At 42.1% G+C, this 25,940-nt stretch overlaps 2 long non-coding RNA genes across 7 annotated transcripts in view; one reads left to right on the forward strand and one right to left on the reverse strand.

Annotated features, from left to right (window-relative positions):
- LOC309506790 overlaps positions 1 to 25,940 on the reverse strand; it is a 141,919-nt gene that overhangs the window by 23,420 nt on the left and 92,559 nt on the right. For 5 of the 6 annotated variants that reach the window (XR_014208904.1, XR_014208905.1, XR_014208906.1 and 2 more), the window contains exon 3: positions 24,869 to 25,545. This is a non-coding gene — a long non-coding RNA (uncharacterized lncRNA). Of the gene's footprint in view, positions 1 to 24,868; positions 25,546 to 25,940 lie in introns of those variants that run through there. The other variant, XR_014208903.1, reaches the window with a different exon arrangement.
- Positions 11,070 to 25,198, forward strand: LOC309506818. Its single transcript, XR_014208938.1, has 2 exons — positions 11,070 to 11,120; positions 24,611 to 25,198. It is a non-coding gene; the product is annotated as an uncharacterized lncRNA (long non-coding RNA).

A 25,940-nucleotide genomic window follows, 5' to 3' on the forward strand; every position in this document is an offset into this window, starting at 1 on the left:
AGAGAGATGGATAGTCAGACTGATAGAGAGAGATGGATAGACAGTCAGACTGATAGAGAGATGGATAGACTGACTGACAGAGAGAGATGGATAGTCAGACTGATAGAGAGATGGATAGACAGTCAGACTGATAGAGAGATGGATAGACAGTCAGACTGATAGAGAGAGAGATGGATAGACATAGATATTAAATATATGTACCTCAACTGTACGTCGTGAAATGCCAGCAGTTGTAACAGAATCCCCAGAGCAGTTCTTTATTGTCATCATGTCTTCATCATCCGTGCATGTAGCCTATAATAAAAGAGTTAAAAAAATGAGTTAATATTCAACAATATTATTGATCTCCTGCACTGACAGCATTATATGAGAACTGAACTGAGCTAGGCGATGACATCACTGTTTTCTCAAGAGCAGCAGCGGCTGTATATATAAATCAACTAAATTAATTACTAATGCTTTTTCCAACCTAAATTAATAAATTATGAACTAAGTAGTGAACTAACTTAGGATGGACTATGACGCTATTTTCTTCTAGAGCTGCTGTACAGCCGAAACAAACTTGGTTGCATTATTTTCCTATTGTCACTGTAAAGCAGCTTTTCAAACAATCTGTATTGTAAAAAGGTTGGAATATCGATAATCTATTGTGAAAAAAAAAGCACTGCGATAGTTAGCTCTATCGATATTTTAGCACAGCCCTACTGATAGAGAGATAGATGGATAGACAGACATACACACCCATAACTGTAAAAATGAGAAAAGTAGACAAATTTTGCCAAACCTTTCTCCAAGGCCAGTCACTTCCTCCATAGTCATATGAGATTTCTTCTCCAGGAATGATGTCTTTTGCTGCAAAAAGGCACAAATGTGGCTTTCCCTCGACAATAACCTTTTTCATTATGCAATTTGGGTTCCTGCAGTCATCATTCACAAGCCGGCCAAGAGTGGTGTTCTCATGAGTTGCATCAATGCTTGGGAGGAGAAAAAAACAAACAAAAAAACACATTGAATTTATATTAAGGTTTAGCCTAACAAACCGTGGCTGGGTTTCCCGAAACCTTCTTAACGCTATGTCATTCTTAAGTTACACCTTAAAGAGGCTATATGCGATTTTCTGAAATTTAAACTCGCGACTGACACCTGTGGCCAAAAAACAGAACTGCTCTTCCTTTCTGCTCGCTCTCGTACGTGCACACTTCACAAGTCATCCACTGCAAAGAAGTCAACATTATGTTTACAGAGGTAAGAACAGTCAAATACATATATTGTTTGAGAAACTAAGTTTGTTTGCTGACTAGCGGTGGTGGCAGAGTGATCTGAAACGTTTAACATGAATGCGCTTGACGTCACATCCGCAGACAGCGCGCGAAAAATCCGACCCGACAGAAAATAGGAAAAATAGGATACAGGCTTATACTGCCCTACAAAGGCAAAAGACCTTAAGTCACTAGAGTGTGGAACTGAGAAAAATTACTTTAAAGATTTTTAGTTGTCCCGCCAAATTAATTATAGGTAGGACACTGGAAATCTGGCAAATAGATGTTTTAGTAATGGAAATTATATACATAAAAAAATGATATATACATTTTAAAGTTACTGTACTCTGCCTTTGTATTGTCAGCAAAAAGTGAGAAGTCATGCCAAGGCAAAAGGCAGTAGTAACTTCCACATTATCAATATTTAGTTGCTGATGATCACCATTAACGAAATCATTATGTACACACCTGTATAAAATCTAGTGATCATGGCATTTATTTTGTATGATTTACAATTATTTATAGCCATCTACTTATTGCTATCCTGGGCTTTGGTTGCATTCTGATGGCATTATTAATACATTTGACATGACAAAATACCTCCATAGATATATTAGTCCAGTGTTGACTCGACCGCGTTTAGGGCGGGGCTGAAGGCGAAGTTTTTGGCACTTTGCCAGCTAGTTTGCCAAGCTTTAATTATTGGTTGTATTCATCTGATACGGCAATGTGTAACGTTTTTCTGTCAACTCTGCATAATCCTTCGCGATCGATATCGCACGTTTGTCGATGGAGCGGGTTCAGACCATACTAAATGTTCTGACCGCTCTGAGGACATCAGAAGTTAGAGGGACTGATGGCAGCTGTACAAAGTACACAGGCTACACCGTAATTAAAATTTTAATGGACATTAAAACAAAGGCAGATAACCGTACAATCTGGTAGGTAGCATTATTTGATTGAACACCGGCACAGTAACTTCATATTGACGCGCGGCTAAACAAAGGCAGAGCACCGTAACTCAATTTTAACGTTCCAAAACAAAGCCAAAGAGCGGTAACTGATGTTACGGTGTTCTGCCTTGGTTTCTCGTGGGCTTTTGGAAGTTACTGTTAAGACAAATCATTATTTTCTCGAAAAAAACCCCGAATTGATTCTAGATACTTATTCACATGATAAAGAAGGTCTTGAATGTGCCAAAAATATAAATAACTCATTTTCGACCAAAAACGAGGTTACGGTCTTTTGCCTTTGCACGGCAGTATAGGTGCTCCCACTGTGAGCGGACAAGGTGTCAGTATGCTCATCAGGAGATGTTTGAGTCATAAATGGTAAAATAAAAAGGCTATTGTTACGTTTATTTTGGGGAAAAAGTTGCATATAGCCCCTTTAAGCTGTACCTTATCGTTAATATGTATTTCCCGAAACGTACTTAGTTAAGTATACCTTCTGTAAGTCATGCATTCGGAAGGTTGGTCTGGACCACTCTTAGCTTCACCTTATCACTGTTGCAGGTCTATATGAATATAATTCTAAAGTTTTAATACACCCAGACAGTGTTCAATTAGGCTAATTCAAGTGTTTTCATGCAAAGAATAACATTGTCATTACACTGATTGTTGTTAGATTTTTAATTATATTATTATACAATATTATTAATTTAATTAAAGACACTTTTAAAGGCCAGTGAAAGCATAGGCTACTGTCAGTTAAGTCCTATTCGGACGCTAATATTGTTTCTCATGGGCTCGTCCGGTATTTTAAACATTTACAGGGGTGAGTCTGTGATTTTAGTGCCGTCCGAATCCATATCATCAATGTTTTTTCTCACCCAACCCGCGTAAAAATCCCTGGCCAAATTTGTACTTACTGTTTTTTGACAAACTGGTCGTGTGGGAATTTAATTGCCGTCTGAATCCACATCTCTTGAGTTTACAAGAAGAGATTAAAAATTCACTGTTTAAATCCTTTTTGATCACTACCGAGCACCGTACGTAAAATGTACACTTATTACTGAAATGCTGGAAAGTAAAAAACAATATTTCATCGCAGCTCCACCTCAGCGAACAAAAATGTGAAAGAAGAAAGCACATACAAATTTAAATGGTTATTATGGCAGCAATATATGATACAATTTAAAATATGTAGGCTAGGTTATTATAGGCTATTATAGTTTGGATTATTTTTTATAATATCCCATGAGTCCTAATAAATGCAATTTCAACTATTTCTGAAGTGCTTCTTTTATAAAGAACACCGCTTTCTCACATAAACATGAGAGAATAACTGATTTTCGAGCCATCGATATCAACCAATTCAGCAGCATCGCCACGGACAGCACCGGGTAACGTCACACGTAAGAAGGAATATCTTAAGCAACTTCTTAAAGGGATAGTTCGGCCAAAAATGATTTTTAACCCATGATTTACTCACCCTCAAGCCGTTCGAGATGCACGTGTCAATCTTTTTTCAGACGAACACATTTTCAGTTATTTTAGAAAATGTCTTAGATCTTTCAGTGGTTATAATGTGAAGCTATGGGGTCCACTCCTTCAAGTCCCAAAATGTGCATGCATGCTTTAGAAAAGTAATCCATCCGGCTCCAGGGGGATAAACGAAGGCCTTCTGAGGGTAATCCGTGCGGTTTTGTCATAAAAATATACATATTTAAAACTTTATAAACGAAAATAACTGGCTTCCGGTAGCGGTCGACGAGCGTTCACGGAGATGGATGCTGGCGTATGACGTAGCGTAGGAAGCGTCATGACGCAGAACGAACGTGACAGCGCAGCCAGACAGCAGAGCAAAACAAAACTCTACGTTCGTTCTACGTCACGGCGCTTCCTACGCTACGTCATAACGCCATCAATCAAAAAAGATTGACATGTGCATCTCGAACTGCTTGAGGGTGAGTCAATCATGGGTTAAATATCTTTTTTGGCCAAACTATCCCTTTAAGGCAGTGGTTCTCAAACCTGTCCTGGAGGACCACCAACACTGCAGGTTTTCGTTGTCTCCCTAATCAAACACACCTGATTCAACTCATCAGCTCATTAACCCATGTGATAATGAGCTGATGAGTTGAATCAGGTGTGTTTGATTAGGGAGACAACGAAAACCTGCAGTGTTAGTGGTCCTCCAGGACAGGTTTGAGAACCACTGCTTTAAGGTATGGTTCGGGGAACACGCCTAGAAATGGTATACCTTCAGTTAAGTTATACCAGTGTTTCCCCTACCATTATATAAGGGGGGCGCCCCACCCTACTAACGGCTTGCCCCGCCCCCCTTGGAGGTCAAGTAAATTTGATTTGATTTTCTTTATAGCGCCAGATTGCAATTTGTTAATTTATTAAACAAACTAAATAGCCCTTAAGTAATATGTTATTTATCTTATTTCCACGATGGCTGTGTTTGCGCGTTTACAATTATCCCAATGAGTGCGCACGCGCACACACTCACACACAAACACTTGCGACACATACAGATGAGCACTAGCGGACAGAGCGTGCGCAGTGGGAAATATGTCGCATCAACCAGATGAAAACCAGACAAAAATATTTGCGTTTTTTAAACGCTCACAGGGAACTGAAGATGGCAACACTCGCTCTACTGCGAGTAGCAGCCGGAGTAGCTTTTTCGGCGTGCATGTTAATCAATGAGTGCATTCACACCGCGAGCAGGAGCGTCGCGTGAGCAGCAGTGAAGGGTTTCGGCGCCGAGTCTATTTTTGCTGCTGCTCACGCTCAATTAAAGTGAAAGCACACTTTTGATGGCCAAAATAAGTATTATTTCACACAAAAAGTGCCCAAAATGCACAGAATTTGCATGTCTAGTGTGTTTTAACAAGAACTGGAATAGGTTATGTCAGAAAATAACATTTATAGAAAATTTACCCATTTAAACTTGTTTTTAGTATTCAGTTTGGGTAAAAGTACTATATGGTGTTTTATAAAAAATAAAAATTGTAAACTAGTCAGAATATACAGTATAAGCTTTCTTTTAGTTTAATTTTAGTTAACTTAATTTCCCACACCAGGAGTAATTTATATAGTTCCATTTTATAGCGATTATCTGTTCAAAAAATGTTTTATGTTCTATGCAAAATGTTCTATTAAAGAAAAGATAGAAAATAAATATTTGTGTGTGCTGTAAAGTGGTTAGAAAAAATGAAATCGGAATCGGTTAAAATCGGTATCGGCAGGTCAAACTCAATGAAAAATCGGAAATCGGAATCGGCCAAGAAAAATATAATCGGTGCATCTCTAATAAATATAAATGTCCCAATGTTTAGTTTAATGTACAGTTCAAATAATTGTTCAGTTAATATAGGCTATTCACTGCTGCCATTAAAAGAAACAAATGAACACCATGACTCTTAAGTGTTTTTGTCTGTGTCAATTTTCCCCACCCCCAAAGCTGTAAACCTAGGGGAAACACTGTATACCTTAAGAGTCTTCATAGTGCGCTAAGAGACAACGTTATTGGGAAACCCAGCCCATAACAACAAACAAATTAGGACATAATCACAAAGAATTTTTTTTTTTATGTAAATTTAAAAATTATTTAACTATTTTTAAAACCTACCACCACTTCTTGTTTTGCCAGATGAAGTCAAACATAAACACAGTATTTTGATTGACCTCTCTTCTGCGTTCAGATTCGATTAAAGCAATAATTTCCCCCCTATATTCAAGAACAAAATCTCCTTTATTAAAAGGAGCCAATGCAAACACTCCACGACCTGAAAAAAAGGGTAAACAAATAAAATGTGTTAATACAATCCCTTCTAGACATTTAATAATACACTGATGGTTAGCCCATTATAAATAACTTATGTAATAGTTTAACCAGGGTTTCAACACCTTTTGACAATAAATCTCTAAGAACACCTTCAAGACTAATGGCTTTTTCAAATACATTTATAGAGAACTACTGCAGACAATTTAATGCAAAACTGCTAAAATGTTTTTAAAAAATTAATAATTTGTAAATGAGTAAATAATTATAAGTAATCAGATTTTTTTAAACAAAAAATAAATCACAATTTTAAAATATCCCTCATATTTATAGGTTTTAAATGACCCCAGAGCCCATACTTTTGAAGATAACCATAGTTACAAAAGTATTGGGTCATTTGACATAAAATATCATAGTTAAGAATCTGTGGTAAGTAACGTTAATTGTGAATTTACCACACATAACTTACCATAGTTAAGATAGTTACAATAAGGAGCCGTACTCATTAATGCGGGCTATACAGAATGATAATATAAGAGAATTCATTCGACAACTCGTTTATTCATAACCACGATTTACTAATCTGTTGCTTGGTGTTAGTTTAATCAACATTAATTGGGAATGTGTTCTAATCATAGACTGTAAAAAAATAGGTTCTAATTCATGGCCGCCATTATATACATTTTTCCCGCGTCATGGGCTGAGCTCCGTAGTACGATAATAAAACCAAATCTTTACAGTCAACTCACATTTATAAACTCTGTACAAACCTACCTTTATGATCATTTATGTATCTAGCCTCCAGTGCGTCGGTCTTATCAGTGGCATTGATGACATGGTCCTCGGCATCTTTTGCTGGTCTAATTCTCCTCCGTCTCATGTTGATGAAGAAGCCAGGCTCGTCTCAGCGTCACCCCGGGGATTCACGAAGGCCGCTCCGCTCCGCTCGCTTAAATCTCCCGCCGTTTGGCAAATTACCACACACTACACCACGCGCAGTCAACAAGTAACGTTAAATAATTTAAATTATTTATGGACATGCAATTCGACATGTATATTCTAAAGTTTATCAATAGTATATTCGCCACAGTCAACGAATAACATCAATTACACCTCATTAGAAAACTCCATTAGGTCATGTAATTCAACAATCTTTCTAAATTATTCGAACTTGTGATGTGTTTTTATTTAATTATCGAATATAACATAAAAAAATTGTCTAATTACCTGTAAAATGGATTAATACTGTTGATTGAAACCAATAACCGTGATCTCGTCGTCGTTTGATTAAGCGATTGTTTTGCGCATGAGCAGTTGGTGAAATGTGCGTCTTACGTCACAAGTGTGCTTACGGGTGCAGTTCCGCGAACATACTACAGGAGCGCTAAAGAGCAGCGCTGCGATACACACTTACACACGGAGATCAGGTATATGCTCATGGTGGGGATTTAGAAAAAAACTGCACTAGGCATATCAGCAACGCCCCCTGAGACTATTACAAGCAAAACATTGTGGGGACCGGGGAACTGGTCCCCACCATGTTTTTGGTCCCCACTTTGTGAGTGTGCTAACATGGTGAGGACCCCACCATGTGATAAAAACAAACACACACCCACACCCACACACACACACACACACACACACACACACACACACACACACACACACACACACACACACACACACACACACTCACTCACTCTCTCTCTCACACACACTCACTCACACACACTCAGATGATGTTCTATTGTTCCTGTAGTTTGCGGAGGCTCAGAGGAAGCGTGAGGCCGAGGAGAGGAGGAGGACACTCACTCTCTCTCTCTCTCTCTCTCTCTCTCTCTCACACACACACACACACACACACACACACACACACACACACACACACACACACACACACACACACACACACTCAGACGATGTTCTGTTGTTCCTGTAGTCCATGTTCCTTGGTTCCTCCATATTAAAAAACAGTCAGGAAAAAAACTGCTGTGTTCAAGCTGAAATAAAGAGTTTTTCATTCTATTACACAAAGGTGACTTTATTGTGTTTTATGGAAGTTCGGACCATGAGTCCACGTATGTGGCCATCATTTTTCTCTAAAAGTACATCATATCAAAAGATGATACTTAGTTTTTATTCTAATTAGGTTCCAACAATCCCAAATAGCAAAGAGAAATAAAAAATGCATGTAAAAAAACAGCTTGGGCCTTAAGAGGCTGGTAACAGTGTATATTGTGTAATTATTCTAATAGGATTGAGTCGTTTCTCTCTGTTTTGCATGCATGACGTCATGGTAATCATGATTGTTATTATTATAATTTGTATTCTCTTTTTTTTTTGCCTCTGTCACAGTGTATTCTTAACCTGAATTAGGACTGTTCATACGGTATGGGCAACACCAATAGGTATCATGTAACACAAAATAAACATGTGTTTTCTTCATGATACAGGGCACAATGTTAGTTTGTTTTTTTATTTTGTTACCATTAGACATATATGACTGTGTTTTAATTTGAGGTATGAAAACCTGACGATACCACATATTGAAACCTAACCTGATACAACCTAAATTGGGTAAGCATTTGTTGGACTATTTAAATGTATAATAAATGAAATAAGATCAAAAGAACGCCGTGCTGCGATGAGGGTGTACCCGCCCAGATCTGCCAATCTTTTCTAGCGATCAATGGGCGGATACAGTCCTCATCGCTCTACACGACAATAAATGAGTACGCGCGGGGGCTATTTATAGCGCAGAGTCGACCTGTCTTTCTGTACGACGGTAACTGGAAATTCAAGCTTGGATTTGTCACGATGGATATACTCGCGACATCAAGTATAGATTGTGTTAAACACGACAAGAACACTACAAATTCTACGTTTGTTGGTTAAAACAGTCGGTATTTCCGGCAATGCTTCTGATTTGCAGCTGCTGTTGGCGTACGTACGTCACGACTACCAAGCGCTGCTATTGGCCTACGTAAGGTCAGTTGTATTTTTAAATGTTTTTGAAATAAGTCTCTTATCCTCTGCGTTTTTTTGATTAAAATATAGTAGCCTAGGCTATGAACAACAGTATTGTGATGTATTATTACAATTTGAAATAACAGTTTCTATGTGGACATTATATTACAAGTATTTTTTTTTCTTCTTTTTCTCTGATTTCTAATTTGAACGATCTCATGGCTTTATTTATGCAATTGTAAATGCAGTGAAAATATATGAATGCCTGATCTGATGCCAATTCTGTGTATGCACTGCAAAGATGGATTTTCCTTTAACCTCTTAGGGCCTAGTGGCCACATACGTGGACAGCACATTTTAGCTCTTATGTCCACAATTGTGTTCACTCAGAGAATGTCTAATATGGCGAGAAGTTTCACTCTCACTACACTTCCGGCTTCTGAACTGGTTGCAGTTCCACTCTGATTCCATATGAGGGCGCTCACAGGACGAGTGCAGAATGAATGGAGGTCAATGGCGGTATACCCCTCAAAATCCACTTTTCTCAGGATATAATTTTTTGTCTAGTAATTTGAATGTTGTATTCGAAAGGAGATGCAAAGAAATTACACATTGCTGGGTGTTAGATTTTTTAGAGTCACTTATTTGATTTAAAAAAAGTCTTTCAAAATGTCAATGACGTCAGAATGCTGACGTCATTAGCAGAATGCTAGCGTGTTATGGGCAACAACAACTCAACCTGTAAGAAATCAAAACGACATAAGTACTCGTTCATTCAACTTTCGACCTAAAACCCATGTTGAACTTGCAAAATCTACAATCACATCTGAGATTTCTCAACGGCAATCGGGTGAAAGAGACAAATTTAGCCGTCTAGCCCCATTGACTCCCATTCATTTTGCACTCATGGCGAGCGCCCCCAGTGGAACTCTGGTGGTACTACAACCAAAATTCGGTACAATACGCTGATTTCACGCAGCCGCCATTTTGAAATCGAAACTGAGGCTCCGGTGGGAAGAACCCCGGAAGTAAAGATAAACAACAATGCCTTGGATTACCAACCTGAAGCTGCTGCCGCGATTTACACTATTGGATGTTAATATCCAATATAGGATATGTATATAGTTCATTCCTGCTTCGTTTTTTACATTCTGAATTATATATAAAAAATGTATTTTATTTATAAATGAATTTCACTGTATATAGTCTAAAGTATGAAAGAAATGTTTGTACATTTTTAGAATTGACACAACATCATTAAACACAACAATACGCTATCACATTCACGACTCTCCTGTGATTAAAGGCGACACTTCCGGTTTTCTTCCCACCGGAGCCTCGCTCTCGATTTCAAAATAACGGCTGCGTGAAATCAGCGTATAGGGCTTAATAGGGAGTGGACAGGCTCTCCGTAGACGAGCTCTGGTTCACTGCTGAATTGGTGTGGTATGGACATGCATGGGGGTACTTACACTGCCATCTGGTGGTGTCAGAAATTAAAAACACACTACGGTCAAAATTCAAAATGGCAGAAGGCAATTATTAAAATGCAAATGCAAAAAGTTTGGCAGGAGTATTGGGATATCAATGAGACAGGAAGACACTTTTATAGCATACAAAAACTGGTGGGGAAGGGAGGAGTGGTGGGCGGAAGCAGGAAGGAGGAGGCGGTCATCACCCGCCTTAGATTAGGACCCACGGAGCTTAACAGCACGTTACAAAGAATTGGGAAACATCCTACGGGGCAATGTAGATCATGTGAGCAATCTGAATCTGTACAGCATGTTCTTATGGAATGTAAGGAATATGAGAGAGAGAGAGGAGAGAACTAAAAGTCGCACTGCAAAAGGAAAGTGTTAGTTTCACAGTAGAAAACATGTTGCAAAGATCAGGAAACATTAGGAGGCATGTATATAAATACTTGAGGGAAACAGGGTTAATGTATAGGGTTTAAGGGTGTTTTTTTTTTGTTTTTGTTTTTTTTCTCCTCTGCCATCGAATGTACCACACCCCAGTCCGGTAAGTGGCGGCAATGCACTTATAAGCTGGGTGCCAGCCGCCAACCAAATCCAAAAGAAGAAGAAGAAGAAGAATTCAAAATGGCGGCGAACACAAGGGAAGATGCAAGTGGTAGCTCCATACACAAACGTCGACCAGGTAAGAAGTTCTGTTATATTTCATGGCTTATTCTGATTTAGATATTTATAAAAGCCTTGTATATTTGTCATGACATGCAAATTTAAAAAAAAAAGTGTAAAACTAGCAACTTTGTAGGTCGCTAAACATGATGTACACATACGTGTACTTATGGACTGAACCTCCTCGAAACAGCTAATATGCTAGTAAACATGCACACACATAAAATGGGAAAAAGCAAGCTCTGATGCAGCTAAAAAGCTGTACATGGTCCCAATGAAATGAATAACAATCAAATCACTAAATACATACTTAAATTAGTTGGGTTGAAAATGTTAGTCAAAAAATGTAATATGCAAGTAAAAATGTGCACATGTAAATTAGCTTGCATATTATCCCATTGGAATAAATAAATAAATAATGCAAACCTACATACATAAATTAAATTAATTTGTATTTGATTTGATCATACATACTTAAATTAGTTGGGTTGAAAATGTTAGTAAAAATGTAATATGCAAGTATCACTCCCTCCAGGAAATAAACGACACCATGGTTCTGGTTACTGATGGATTTATTGCTCTTGTCATCTTTTTGTCCGCCATCACATTCACCATCAATGAAATCCACCGTCAAACTACAGTATGACAATGTAAAAAATAATCACGTTCACATTATGAAGAGATACAAATACACTCAGGAAATACAAACATAATACACATACCTCGCTGGCTGCACATAACCAAGAGGGAATGAGTTCACTTGAAAATACCCGGTTCAAAAAACAAAAATGAAAAACATCTTCTTTTCTTCTTCACTCAGAAACACGTGTAACCTTAATCCACACACGGAGAATAATTTTTTGACCAAATATGTGTTTTTTCCTGTTGCACCTTTTTTAAAGTGCCAGAGTGCAACGCAAAATGTACTTTAGTTCCTAGTTAAACTCAACACTCAATATTCATGAATGGATTAAACAAATATAACAAAACATGTTAAATAACAGAAATAATATGTATGGCAGTTATACTCCCACCAAATGACTATTTTGTCATTTCACCTCAGAATTGAAACCTTTTTACACCTAATTTCAACCCTATAGTATGCCTTAAATCTTGCAGCGACAAAATGCTGTATTCATGAAATGGCAACTATAACCTTTATTCTGCCTCAAGCAGTAAAACTGTCTTTTGTACAGGCCTATCAAGGTAGACTGGCTTGGAAATGCGTTTTCCTTGGCTGTCTAAGGTCGAGTCACTAATTAACAGTTTCACCTTTCGGACATTTCCATCAGTGCTCGGATACACCTCTGTTACCCTTGCCAATCTCCATTGGTTACGTGGAGAACTGTCCTCCTGCAGGATGACAATGTCGTTAACCTTCGTATTTCTCTTCTCTTTCTGCCATATTTGTCTTTGCTGAAGATTAAGGAGATATTCCTTCTTCCACCTTGACCAAAATTCGTTTGCCAAAAACTGCACCTGGCGCCATCTCTTGCGCAAGTATAGATCCTGACTCACAAATTCACCTGGAGGTGGGAATACTATGTTAGACTTCATCATAAGAATATGATTGGGCGTGAGAGGTTCAAGGCTTGTTGGGTCATTTAAATGCTCAATTGTCAGAGGTCTGCTATTTATAATAGCCATCACTTCATACAGAAAGGTTCTGAGCGAGGCACTGTCGAGTCGTTTAGCAGACTGGTCAAGGATTGCGGTTAAAACACTTCTGATCGTCCTTATCTGTCTCTCCCATACACCTCCCATGTGGCTTGATGATGGGAAGTTCATTATGAACTCACATCCGTGTTCCTTCAACTGTTCATGATCCAAATTCTTTATTGCATTCATGAACTCTCCTCTTGCACCTACGAAGTTAGTGCCTTGATCACATCTCAACTGTCTTACATGTCCGCGTATCGCGATGAATGCACGCAATGCGTTGATAAAGGCATCTGTAGTGAGGTCATCAAGCATTTCAATATGTATGGCTCTAGAGCACATACAGGTGAAAATAAGACCATATTTCTTTAGTTCCTTTCTTGCGTCCTTCACATAGAACGGTCCAAAGCAATCTATGCCACAATATGTGAAAGGAGGTGTAATTTCCATTCTTTCCTCTGGCAAATCTGCCATTTTTGGATCTTGTGTGTTCCTTCTGTACTTTCTGCATGTTGTGCACTTGTAAATGTGTGAGGCAACTGCACTGCTGCATCCTATGACCCATACTCCATTGGATCGCAATTCGTTGGCAGTTATTCCTCTTCCTTGATGATGCACCTTTTCATGGTAGTGCTTAATAAGCAACGATGATACATGACTCTTATTTGGCACAATGGCAGGATGCTTGACATGTGGATGAAGAACAGATCTTGTCAAACGTCCTCCAACCCTAAGCACACCATGCTCGTCTACAAACGGACTCAGTTTGTGTAGTTTGTTTACTTTGTCTTTGGGTTTTACTTCTTTGCCCTGCTTTATACCTCTGATTTCACTGCTGAATGCTTCCCTCTGAACCAACTTGATTATAAACAGCTCTGCTTCTTTTCGTTCCTCAATACTTGTAGCTCCACTTACTTTATCTTTGATGCCCTTGATCTGCTTAGCATGGCGCTTTAGAAGAGCGATAGCCTTGACAGCTCTTTTCCAGTCAGAGAATTTTGTTAGGCGGTCTAACAATGACCTCTCCTCCCTCACCTTGGTGTTGAGCACCAGGGCCTTTCGAAGTTCCGGATCATCATCATAGACTTCTCCCACCATAGCATCTCCTCTGGGTAGCTCTCTTTCCCATAAAAAGTCTGGACCAGTGAACCAATTTGAAGCAACAAGCTGATCTGCGGAGAGACCTCTCGACGCATGATCCGCAGGATTATCTTCAGACTTTACAAAGTGCCATTGTTCAGGATCTGTAGTGGACTTGATTCTTTGGATTCTGTTCGCTACAAACACATGAAACCGTCTGGCATCATTGTTTATATAGCCGAGGATGACCTTTGAGTCAGTCCAAAAATATTCTTGAAGACCCTCTATTTCCAGCTCATTTCTGAGCATAACACTTGTTCTTGCTGCAACAACTGCAGCCGACAACTCAAGCCGTGGCACTGTGGTTACTTTGGTAGGAGCAACTCGTGCTTTTCCCATGACTAGAGTGCAGTGAACATCTCCCTTGACGTCGACTGCTCTGAGGTACGTACATTGCCCATAACCGATGACGCTTGCATCTGAGAAGTGATGAAGTTCGTACTGCTTGACATCCTTGAAGTTATCTGGGATATAGCACCTCCTGATCCTTACATTAGATAAATTTTGAAGATCTTGTAGCCAGATTTCCCACTGTGCTCTCAGCTCTTGTGGGAGTGGCTCATCCCAAGTTACTTTGTCTCGACACAGTTGTTGTAGGATCTGCTTTCCACGGAGAATAAAAGGCGCTACGAACCCCAATGGATCATAGATAGAAGCTACTGTAGAAAGTACTCCTCTTCTGGTATTTGGGTGTTCCTTGACAGTCACTCTGAACTGGAAGTCATCAGAGGATACACACCATAGAACGCCAAGAGCTCTTTCCATGAGTGGCTCACCCAAAGCCATATCCATGTCTTTGACACTTTCAGCACACTCGTCCTTCGGTATTGATTTCATTACCTCCTTGCTGTTGGAGATACATTTGTGTAGTCTAAGCTTGCCTGTGCTGCAAAGCTCTCTCGCTTCCTTAATCAATTGGATTGCTTCAGCGTCAGATGTTGCGCATACCAGACCATCGTCAACATAAAAATTCCTTTGGATAAACTTAACAGTGCTTGGGTTAAATTTATCCTGACCTTGAGCGGCTAGATGCTTAAGTCCAAAATTGGCACATCCAGGTGAGGAGGCTGCCCCAAATAGGTGGACCTTCATCCGAAAAATTGAGGGTGGAGACTCTAGATCACCGTTCTCCCACCATAAGAACCTTAGATAGTCTTGGTGCTCAGGCCTTACATGGAACTGGTGAAACATTTTTTCAACGTCACACATGATGGCAATCGGGCCTTTGCGAAACCTACAAAGAACTCCCACCAAGGTGTTTGTGAGCTCTGGACCAGTAAGAAGTTGGTCATTCAGTGACGTTTCTTGGAACCTTGCTGAGCAATCAAAAACCACTCGTATCTTCCCAGGCTTTTGGGGGTGGTATACGCCATGGTGGGGAATATACCAGACTGGTTGATTGTCCAGCTCTTCTTCAGGGACCTTTTCTGCGTCGCCACGAGCAATGATGTCTTTCATAAACCCCAAGTAGTCAGTGCAGTATTGCTGGTCTCTCCTGAGCTTTCGTTCCAAGGACATTAGACGTTGAACAGCACATGATTTATTATTTGGTAGATTTGGTCTTTCTTGTTTGAAAGGTAAGGGCATTTCAAAATGACCGTCTTGCTTCTGTCTGATTCCGTCTTTCAGTTTAGCCAAGAAGTGAAGATCTTCTTGAGAGAAGGTTGTCTCTTCTCCACCTCTCTCACTGAAATCAGATTCCAACATCTTAATTATGTCATCTGGAGAGAACATTTCACTGACCTGGGTGTTGCAAATATAGTGGACTTCTCCTTTAAGCTTGACCATTGCATTCACTTCAGGCATGACTTGTTTTACGATGATGCGGTGACTTACTCCAATTGCATCACCGTAGTGTTCACCTGGGTCACCATAACTCACTATGCTCCAACCTAAGTCAGTCTTCTGAGCAAATGGCTGGCTTTCCTCTCCACAAACGACTTCTCGTGGCATTAGAGCTTGTGGGCAATTGTACCCAATCAACAGACCAATTTCACAATCCTTTTGAGGCGCGATGTGGTCAGCAAGATGCTCCAAATGAGGCCATGCCTTTGCTGTCTCAGGCACTGGGATGTGTGTGCGATTAGCAGGGATGAAGTCACGAGTGTAAACTGTCGGCACTGTTAACTTCTTGGAGGAAAATAGGCCCCTTATTTGTAGGCTATTAAGTCTTTTACAGTGAATGATCGTCCCCTTTGACGACATCGTAGACAGTTTTAACTTCACTTGTTCAGTGTTTGTATCAAGAACATCTGCCACTTCATCAAGAATGAATGAAGAGTCACTCTGTGTATCTAACAGAGCATAGACGAGAACTTCCTTGTCTGGATCACTTGGCGTTGACACATAGACAGGTACTATTGCCGACGTCTGTGTACTATTAGTATCTTGCACAACTCTGTTAGAGGTTGTTTCCTTTGTGACGTCTTGTGGTTGAGTTCTTTCCTTAGATTGTTCTTTCTTTAGTTCATGGTCCCCTTTTGAACGTTCTTCGTGCAGGCATGTTGGGTGCCTCTTTGAGCATGAATCGCAGACCATCCGGTTACTGCAGCTCTTAGACTGGTGGCCAGGGCTCAAACAGCCGAAGCACAGTTTTTCACTTTGTATAAATTTTACACGGTCAGCAACTGGCTTCTCTCTTAATTTGTAGCACTTGTGTAAGCTGTGTCCTGTTTTTTTACAAAACACACATGTGACTATTTTCCTTTCGCTGGTGTTTGTTGTGAAGATCTTGGCACCAACAGTTTGGTTCTTGGAGGTCATAATGGTCTGGCTCCTGGTCTTAGCTTTATCAGACTCACTTTGCCGTAATGCATGGAAGGATGTAATGGGGTTGCAAGCGATGCTAGCCTCCATTGATAGGAACGCCACAAAATAACTGAAGTTTGGGAATCTTCCGTGTTCAAGTAAATATTGTGTGGCTGTTCGGTTCCATCCGGAGCTTAACCAGTCAGGTAACTTGGCAGCAAGTTTTTGATTCTCAATTCCATCATTAAGAATGTGGAGACTTTCATTGTTAGCCATAGCGCTTTCGCAACTGCGTAAAAGGTCCACAAATTTCCTCAACTCAGCACTCTCTCTTGAAGCTATTTTTGGCCATGCATGTAGTTTGTCTCGGAAAGCCTTGGCAATTACAAAGGGTTGGCCATATCTTTCATTGAGCAGGTGCCATGCTGCATTGTATGAATCTTCTGAACCAGCCAGAAAATGACCTTCTAAGGCTTCTCTAGCAGCTCCTCCGACATATTTTTGAAGGAAGAAGACTTTCTCTGCAGTTGGAATATTCTTTTTCTCTATAAGTGTCTGAAAGGATGATTTCCAATGATTAAACCTGAGTGGATCTCCACTAAAGATTGAAGGCTCTGGAATGGGTAGCCTGTTTGCTGTCATAGCTTCAGCTAAGACCTTCACCAGCTCTCGCATGTCATTTTGGAGTTCACTTCTAGGAGTCACATCTCTGAGCGGTGGTGGATGCTGATCAGCAGTACTCGCTTGATTTATGATCTGCATATCTGTAGGCAACTCAGCTTTAAAGTTTTGTGGTACAAAGTCTTGGGTTGGATAGAGCTCATTTGCATTGTACACTTGAAGCTTTGCTTTGGCTGCATTAAGCCTTTTCAACTCTTCCAAACGCTCAAGCTCTCTTTTCAAATTTTCAACTGACCTTTTTCTTTCAGCATTCTGTTCATGCTGTCTCTTTAAGAGAGCAGCCTCTTGTCTCTCTCTTTCTATCTTGCGTTCGATTTCTTCCTTTTCTCTTTGAAGACGGCGAGTTGATGCAGCTGCTTCTTGGTCTGCAACTATCAACTTATCCTCAGCTTCAAGTCTCTGCAGTTCTGCTTGGTGGCTTTCTTGCTCATCCATAATCTTCAATACAGCCTGTGTATGCGCATACTCAGCAGCAGCTTCTTGTCTTTTGGATGAGGATACAGCAGAGTGAATGGAATTAGACTTAGAATTACTGCCCTGAAGTGAAACACTGGAGGTTGAAGACGCGAATACAGATGAAGCATCAGGCCAAATAATCTCCTCTTCATTTCCTTGAACCTGAGACTGTGCATTCTGTATTACAATTCTGGTGATGGATGCACATCTGTCCAACTTGCGTCTCATGTCATGAGCTGGGCTGTCAATCTTTCTGTATTCATCACAAACACTGTTCAGCTCAGATTCTTCTCTTTGAATACATTTAATGTGTTCTTGGAGGATATCACTGGGATCTTGTTTGATTACAGATTTTTTAGCCACCTTAGTCAAAACTTTCCAGCGTTCATAAACACTGTCAAAGCGAAGTAACAATCCTTTCACTTTCTCCTTCTGAAATTCCTTTCCCTTTTCTGTTAATGTTCGATCTCTTTCACTTCTACGAGGCTTTACAGACTTCTCTGACACTTGTTCTTTTTCACTTGTTTGTGACATCTTACATTATCTGGGAATTGCCTAGCAGATTTTTTCCTTTTTTTTTTTTTTTTTTTTTTTTTTTTTTTTTTTCTGAGGTGAACAATCAAATTAAATTAGGTCAATGTCCTTTAGAATCACCCTTCAATTAAAGCAAAAACATTGTAAAGGCTTGGTCAATTACACTTGACAAACTGCTTATGGCCACATTTAAGTGAACATGCTTAGAAAATAATAAAAACTTCAAAAAACTGAAAGATATCGCACAAAAAAAATCTCCTTTTTCAAATAATCAATTACTTTAGACAATATCAATAAATTCCCCTTATACAATTTAAACCACAGTCATTATTAAGGTTACAAACAGTCCTTTGTAGTGTTCAAACTTATTGTCACCTTTCAGAACACACGCTTAAGTGTCTGACTTATGGACGTCTTAATGAAACACTGATAAACTGCAGGTCCTTAATGTTAAACATGGGCTTATCTGTGTTAAATCCCGTCTTGCCGAGTTGTGACACAGTCCGGGCCGGGCACGAGCAGGTTCGGGAACGTTGACGCAGGTCCGAGTTTGACTATCACTCCCTCCAGGAAATAAACGACACCATGGTTCTGGTTACTGATGGATTTATTGCTCTTGTCATCTTTTTGTCCGCCATCACATTCACCATCAATGAAATCGTCTCGGGTTACGTATGTAACCCGAGACGTTCCCTTTCGTAAAGGGAACTCCCGCTGCATCGATACTCGATACTTTGGGGAACGAATACCCACGCCGCCACACTGAGAGAAAACGCCCTGGTGTAAAGCATCTGGCACACTCACGGACGATAGAATGAGTAGAGGGCAGATCCAAACTAGCTTGTCATAAGATTTGGTGCAAGAAGGGGAGGTCTGGAGCCGGAGGCTCGACTGACCTCATGGATGGGAGCCCCAGACCGTAGAAAATATTAGATGAGAGGTGAAGGCAAAAGCGCACCTTGTACTTCAAATATAAGTGGTTTTAGATAACCAACTGTACTCTTAATAAAGGGAATAGCTCCTAACCCTTGATGCATAACTAGATGGACTGACTCCTCTCAGCCTAAGGCCTAATGTAGGAACCTCAAAGGCTACGACCTTGACCATCCGACACATGCGATGGAGGATGGAATACCCGAAGAATCTTAACATTGCCTACAGGTACCTCAGTACCGGGCAAAAATAACGTTGAGTGGCTCCCACGCTAGCAAGTAAGAGGGGGCAGCACCACCACTCTTCCAGGGAGTAAGACGAGCAGGAAGCAGACTCAATAGATTCTCCTATATATACTTATATATCTCAAATATATATTCGTATACCTCACCCACAGGACATGATGGGTGCCAGGGATAACCCATCAGCCTGATGCCAATAGGCTGGATGAAAAGGATTCATCCTCCAATCTACAGGAACATGGAGTTTCAGTGGGAACGTCCTTTCGAGAACACCCTTAGAGGCTTGCGGAGGGCACTGAGGCCGCCACAGAGGCCCTAAGCATGAACAGGAGATCCCGTTAGAGAGCGGGATGGAACACCAGTACTGAAGCCAGTGGGCAGTAATAAACTGGGTTCAATGCCCTCCCTAACTTAATTGTTTAGTTCCTAGTAGAGTGGGGTTCTAGTATGGATGTCCTGACCACCTCGGTGGAAAGGGCAACCTAATTATGGGTGGGACCCCCTCAGGGGCCAGACCCATAGTCTCCATTACTCTGGTCGGGGATGAAATAATGTACCATCAGCCTGAGACAGAAGATCTCTCCTAATAGGAATTTTCCATGGAGAACTCTCCAAGAGACTAATAAGGTCCGAAAACCAAATTCGGGCCTGCCAGTACGGAGCTACAAGGAGTAGTCTCACTCCGTACCTCCTGACCCTTTCTAGAACCCCAGGGAGCAGAGCGATCGGGGGAAAAGTGTACAGATGTGACCTCGGCCACATCTGTACCATGGCATCCAAGCCCAAAGGAGCTGGATGTGAGAGAGAGTACCAGAGCGGGCAATGAGAGTTCTCATGATAAGCGAAACAGGTCAACCTCCGCCCGGCCAAACTCTCTCCATATAAACTCAACCACTTCAGGGTGGAGCCGCCATTCCCCGGGCCTCAGCCCCTGCCTCGACAGGATGTCTGCTCCCATATTATCAACCCCAGGAATATAAATAGATCTGATGGAGAGAAATTTGTCCTGGGACCAAAGAAGAATTTGATGCGCCAGTCTACAAAGAGGGCGAGATCTCAATCCTCCCTTGGCAGTTGATATAAGAGACCACCGACATATTGTCTGTCCTAACAAGAACATGATGGCCTCTGAGGTCTACAAGGAAGTGCCTCAGGGCAAAAATACGGCCAACATCTCCAAGCGATTAATATGCAATGTGAGATGATGGTCTTTCCAAGTACCTCGGGTGTAACGGCCCTCCATAACCGTACCCCAGCCCGTTAGGGACGCATCCGTGGTCAGAGTTTTTCTCTCACATGGTGCTCCCAAAACCGGGCCCTGAGACAGGAACCATGGTTTCTTCCATACGACAAGAGAACGAAGGCATCTGCGCGTAACTCTGATCGTACGAAAAGGGTTTCCCAGAGGACAAAAACCCTTGTTCCTGAGCCACCACTGCAAGGCCCTCATATGGAGCAGACCAAAGGGTACTACCGTGGAAGCTGCAGCCATAAGACCCAAAACTCCTTGAAAGTGTTTGACAGTGATAGCCTGGCCTAACCTAATACTCTTCAATGTGTTTAAGATAGTATTTATACGAGCAGGAGACAATTGTGCCCGCATCGTGACTAAGTCCCACTCTACTCCCAGGGACGTAGTCCTCTGAAGAGGAGTTAAGGAACTTTCCTTCACATTGAGTCTCAACCCCACACACCTCAGATGACGCAAAACAACATCTCGATGTTGAATTGCTAGTTCTTTTCGACTGAGCCAAAATGAGCCAGTCATCTATAAGATACGGACCCCCTGAAGTCTCAATGGAGCAAGGGCCGTGTCCATACATTTAGTGAAGGTGCGAGGGGATAAGGCTAGGCCGACTGGAAGAGTCCAGAACTGATGCGCTTTTCCCCCCAAAAGCGGATCTCGGAAACTTCCTGTGATAGGGTTAGAAGGGAAAGAGGAGTTAAGGAGCTTGTGGATCTATCAAGACAGACCAGTCCTCGGAGCTGGTCTGACTGACAGTCGGTAACTTGAATCTGAACCCCCTCGGAGGTTGATCCAGTACCATGAGATCCAAAATAAGGCCTAACTCCCCCCCTCATAGGAACTATGAAGTGCCAGCTGTAGAACCCAGGCTCCCGTAACCATTTTTTCTCTTTTTCTTTTAGGAAGAGCCCACTTTGAGGTTTCCTGTGTTAAGAGGGACTAGACTTCCTGTTCCAAGAACCGACCCTGCTCGGGGCTGGCCGACATGTGAACCACCCTTAGTAGATAATATTTGTATATTAGCTCCACTGTAAGCAGGACCCCCTAGGATATATTTTGAAGACCCCTCGGGGTGTCTAAATATGCCATTATGGGGACCAGTCCCTCGAGACTGGCCTCGGCTATAAATTTCCAAATGGCTTCGGTGACCTGAAGCAGCTAACTGGCAGGAACTAACCGAAATATGCTCTCTACAGACCTCCTGAGAGGCGGCGAACTCGACAGGGCCGCAACGTCATCGGGCAGATACTGCGATTTGTGTTCGCTGGAAGCCGATGTGTCCCGAAGCGCCATCGGCGGCAGGTAGCAAACATCGATTTCCTAAGGGCTGCATAAGGGGGCGAGACTCCTGTACTCGCTCTCCTGGGGGAATGCCCATAAGGGTCTGCGTGTTACGACAAGACCTCTTAGTTGAAGCCATCTTAGCCCGAGAGACAGTCCTCAGACCTGTCTTCGGTATGGAGTGCTTCGTGCGAGAATGTTTCTTCTGGCCCCAAGCCTTATACGGGGGGGGCACGAGAGGAAACCTTCTCAAAATATGAGGAGCTGGCGGCTGTCCCATGAGGCTGCCCCCTGGCAGCAACCCCATGAGACCTGGACTGACAACTGGGGATAGCTGATTGTCGCTCTGCCTCCTGAAGCCTCTCGACAACGGATCTTGCCGCGTCGCCAAAGAGGCCGGAAGGTGAAAGGGGAGCATCGAGAAGGAAAGCCCTGTCTTTCTCCCCGATCCACAAGCGATTAAGCCATAAATGTCTCTCTGAGACGACTAGTGCTGCCATAGAACGGCCAATAGCACGGACCGTCTCTTTAATAATACGGAGAGATAAGTCAGCTACTCTATGAAATTCAGTAATACCATTGAGTGAGACCTCCCAGTTATCATCCACCTGCTTGAGGAGGTCAGCCAGATATGCCTGTAATAACCCCATTGTGTGTGGGCATGCACCGGCTCGACCCACCGCCATATATGCTTTCCCTAACAAATTCGATGTACGAGATTTGGAGGGAAGTATCTGAGCTATCAGGGGTGACGCAATGTCGGGGAGAAAATATTTCGCAAAATATTCCTCAACCCGAGCCATCACCTCATAACCATTTTCATTAGATTCCCTAATGGATGAGTAAATATATACATGGGGGGGAAATAATTGAGATGAAAATGGATTTTTCCATGATCTCGATACCTCAGTATGGAGATCAGTGAAAAAAGGGAAGGCTCTGACACGAAGATTGCGACTGGGTCTGCAGGAAGCGCTCATTCATTTTATTTTTCTTAGTCGCTTCCTGCTTATTATATGGCCATTTAACATTTAATTTAACCACTGCCCAGATTACAACCTCCAGCAACTCCTCACTAACGGGAATATGGGGTGGCGAATCCCCATATCCACGTGATTCAGTGTTGATAAATAATATCTAACTCCTCGGAGCCAGATAAATCAAACGCTGTGTCTTTAACACGGTCGGAAGAAGCCGCAGCGCGGGCTTCCGAACCGTGCGCGAGACCAATGGAGCTGGTTAATAAACACTGAGAAAGGGTCGCAACCGTCTCAGTATTATATGCCAGCCCCACGTGCGAATCCCATGCATACAAGTAGCGCGCTGCCTCAACAGACGCGGGACCTGATGCACTGGAAACGCGAGCCTGATCTATTTGATCGAATCAAACGCTCTGTCTTTAACACGGTCGGAAGAAGCCGCAGCGCGGGCTTCCGAACCGTGCGCGAGACCAGTGGAGCTGGTTAATAAACACTGAGAAAGGGTCGCAACCGTCTCAGTATCATATGCCAGCCCCACGTGCGAATCCTATGCATACAAGCGGCGCGCTGCCTCAACAGACGCGGGACCTGATGCACTGGAAACGCGAGCCTGATCTAATTGATCGAACAAGCTCAAACGGGAGCGGAGCTTTTTCATTGAAAACAGTTTGCACAGACAGCGCCCTCGAGCACCGCCCGTGCATGCTCCACTCCCAGACAAACTACACAAAGCGAGTGTGTGTCACCCTCGCTTAAATAACGTGGGCAAGAGGACGCACACTGCCTGAATAGCTTCTCTTTTATTCACCATAAATAATACTCTTTTCACGGGACAGACAACACCAAATAGAACAGACAAGATGACATAGAGCGCTTGCTGAAGACCAGAAGCTAACATTTCCTGGTTCCTGTGACCCTTTTGTAGCTTCCGGATCACCGTCACATGCGACGTCACGGGTGACGTTGCACCAATCAACATTGGAATAGTTCCATAGTTGACTTCAGACGCTTCATGCCGAAGGCATTCCCCAAAGTATCGAGTATCGATGCAGCGGGAGTTCCCTTTACGAAAGGGAACCACCGTCAAACTACAGTATGACAATGTAAAAAATAATCACGTTCACATTATGAAGAGATACAAATATACTCAGGAAATACAAACATAATACACATACCTCGCTGGCTGCACATAACCAAGAGGGAATGAGTTCACTTGAAAATACCCGGTTCAAAAAACAAAAATGAAAAACATCTTCTTTTCTTCTTCACTCAGAAACACGTGTAACCTTAATCCACACACGGAGAATAATTTTTTGACCAAATATGTGTTTTTTCCTGTTGCACCTTTTTTAAAGTGCCAGAGTGCAACGCAAAATGTACTTTAGTTCCTAGTTAAACTCAACACTCAATATTCATGAATGGATTAAACAAATATAACAAAACATGTTAAATAACAGAAATAATATGTATGGCAGTTATAGCAAGTGAAAATGTGCACATGTAAATTAGCTTGCATATTATCCCATTGGAATAAATAAATAAATAATGCAAACCTACATACATACATTAAATAAATTTGTATTTGATTTTATCATGTTTTTATTTCCAGAGCGTTTTTCTGTGCAAAGAGCATTAGAGCTGCTTGGTTTAATTGATGGGGACAACTCAGATTTGGATGTGTCTGACAACGATGATCCCATCCTGGATGGCAATTACCAACCATCACCACAGGAGGAAAGCAGCAGTGAGGACAGCAGTGATGATGAGGACCCCATTCCTGAGTCCACTGACCACAGCAGAGGACGCAAACATGTAGATAATGGTTAGCCAAGACCTGTAGTTTGCGGAGACTCAGAGGAAGCGTGAGGCCAAGGAGAGGAGGAGGACACTCACTCTCTCACACACACACACACACACACACACACACACACACACACACACACACACACACACACACACACACACACACACACACACACACTCATATGATGTTCTGTTGTTCCTGTAGTTTGCAGAGGCTCAGAGGAAGCGTGAGGCCGAGGAGAGGAGGACACTCTCACACACACACACACACACATACGCACACACACACACTCACTCTCTCACACACACTCACTCACACACACACTCACACACACACACTCACTCTCTCACACACACACACACACACACACACACACACACACACACACACACACACACACACACACACACACACACACACACACACACACTCACACACTCACTCACTCACTCACTCACTCACTCACTCATACACACTCAGATGATGTTCTGTTGTTCCTGTAGTTTGCAAAGGCTCAGAGTAAGCGTGAGGCAGAGGAGAGGAGGACACTCACTCACACACACACACACACACACACACACACACACACACACACACACACACACACACACACACTCACTCACTCACTCACTCACTCACTCACTCACTCACTCACTCATACACACTCAGATGATGTTCTGTTGTTCCTGTAGTTTGCAGAGGCTCAGAGGAAGCGTGAGGCAGAGGAGAGGAGGAGGACACTCACACACACACACCACACACACACACACACACACACACACACACACACACACACACACACACACACACACACACACACACACACTCACTCTCTCTCTCACACACACTCACTCACACACACTCAGATGATGTTCTATTGTTCCTGTAGTTTGCGTATGGCGGCAAATCAATGCCAATAATAAACGAGCGCACAACTGATGCGGGCGCGCGCGGTAAATGACATACGCGAGAGGATAACAGATCTACACGCGAAGAAACGGGAACTCGCGAGCTCATTCAAACCCTGCGCGCGCGCATGACATCATCTCTGCACGCAATACAAGCCCTAGCGTGCGCGCATGATCATTCCCCACGCGCTCGCGCTTGATCTGCTCTCGCCTGCTGCTTTTGCTCG

The sequence above is a fragment of the Leuciscus leuciscus genome, assembly GCF_965113295.1.
Source record: "Leuciscus leuciscus genome assembly, chromosome: 9".
Classification (NCBI taxonomy): Eukaryota; Metazoa; Chordata; class Actinopteri; order Cypriniformes; family Leuciscidae; genus Leuciscus; species Leuciscus leuciscus.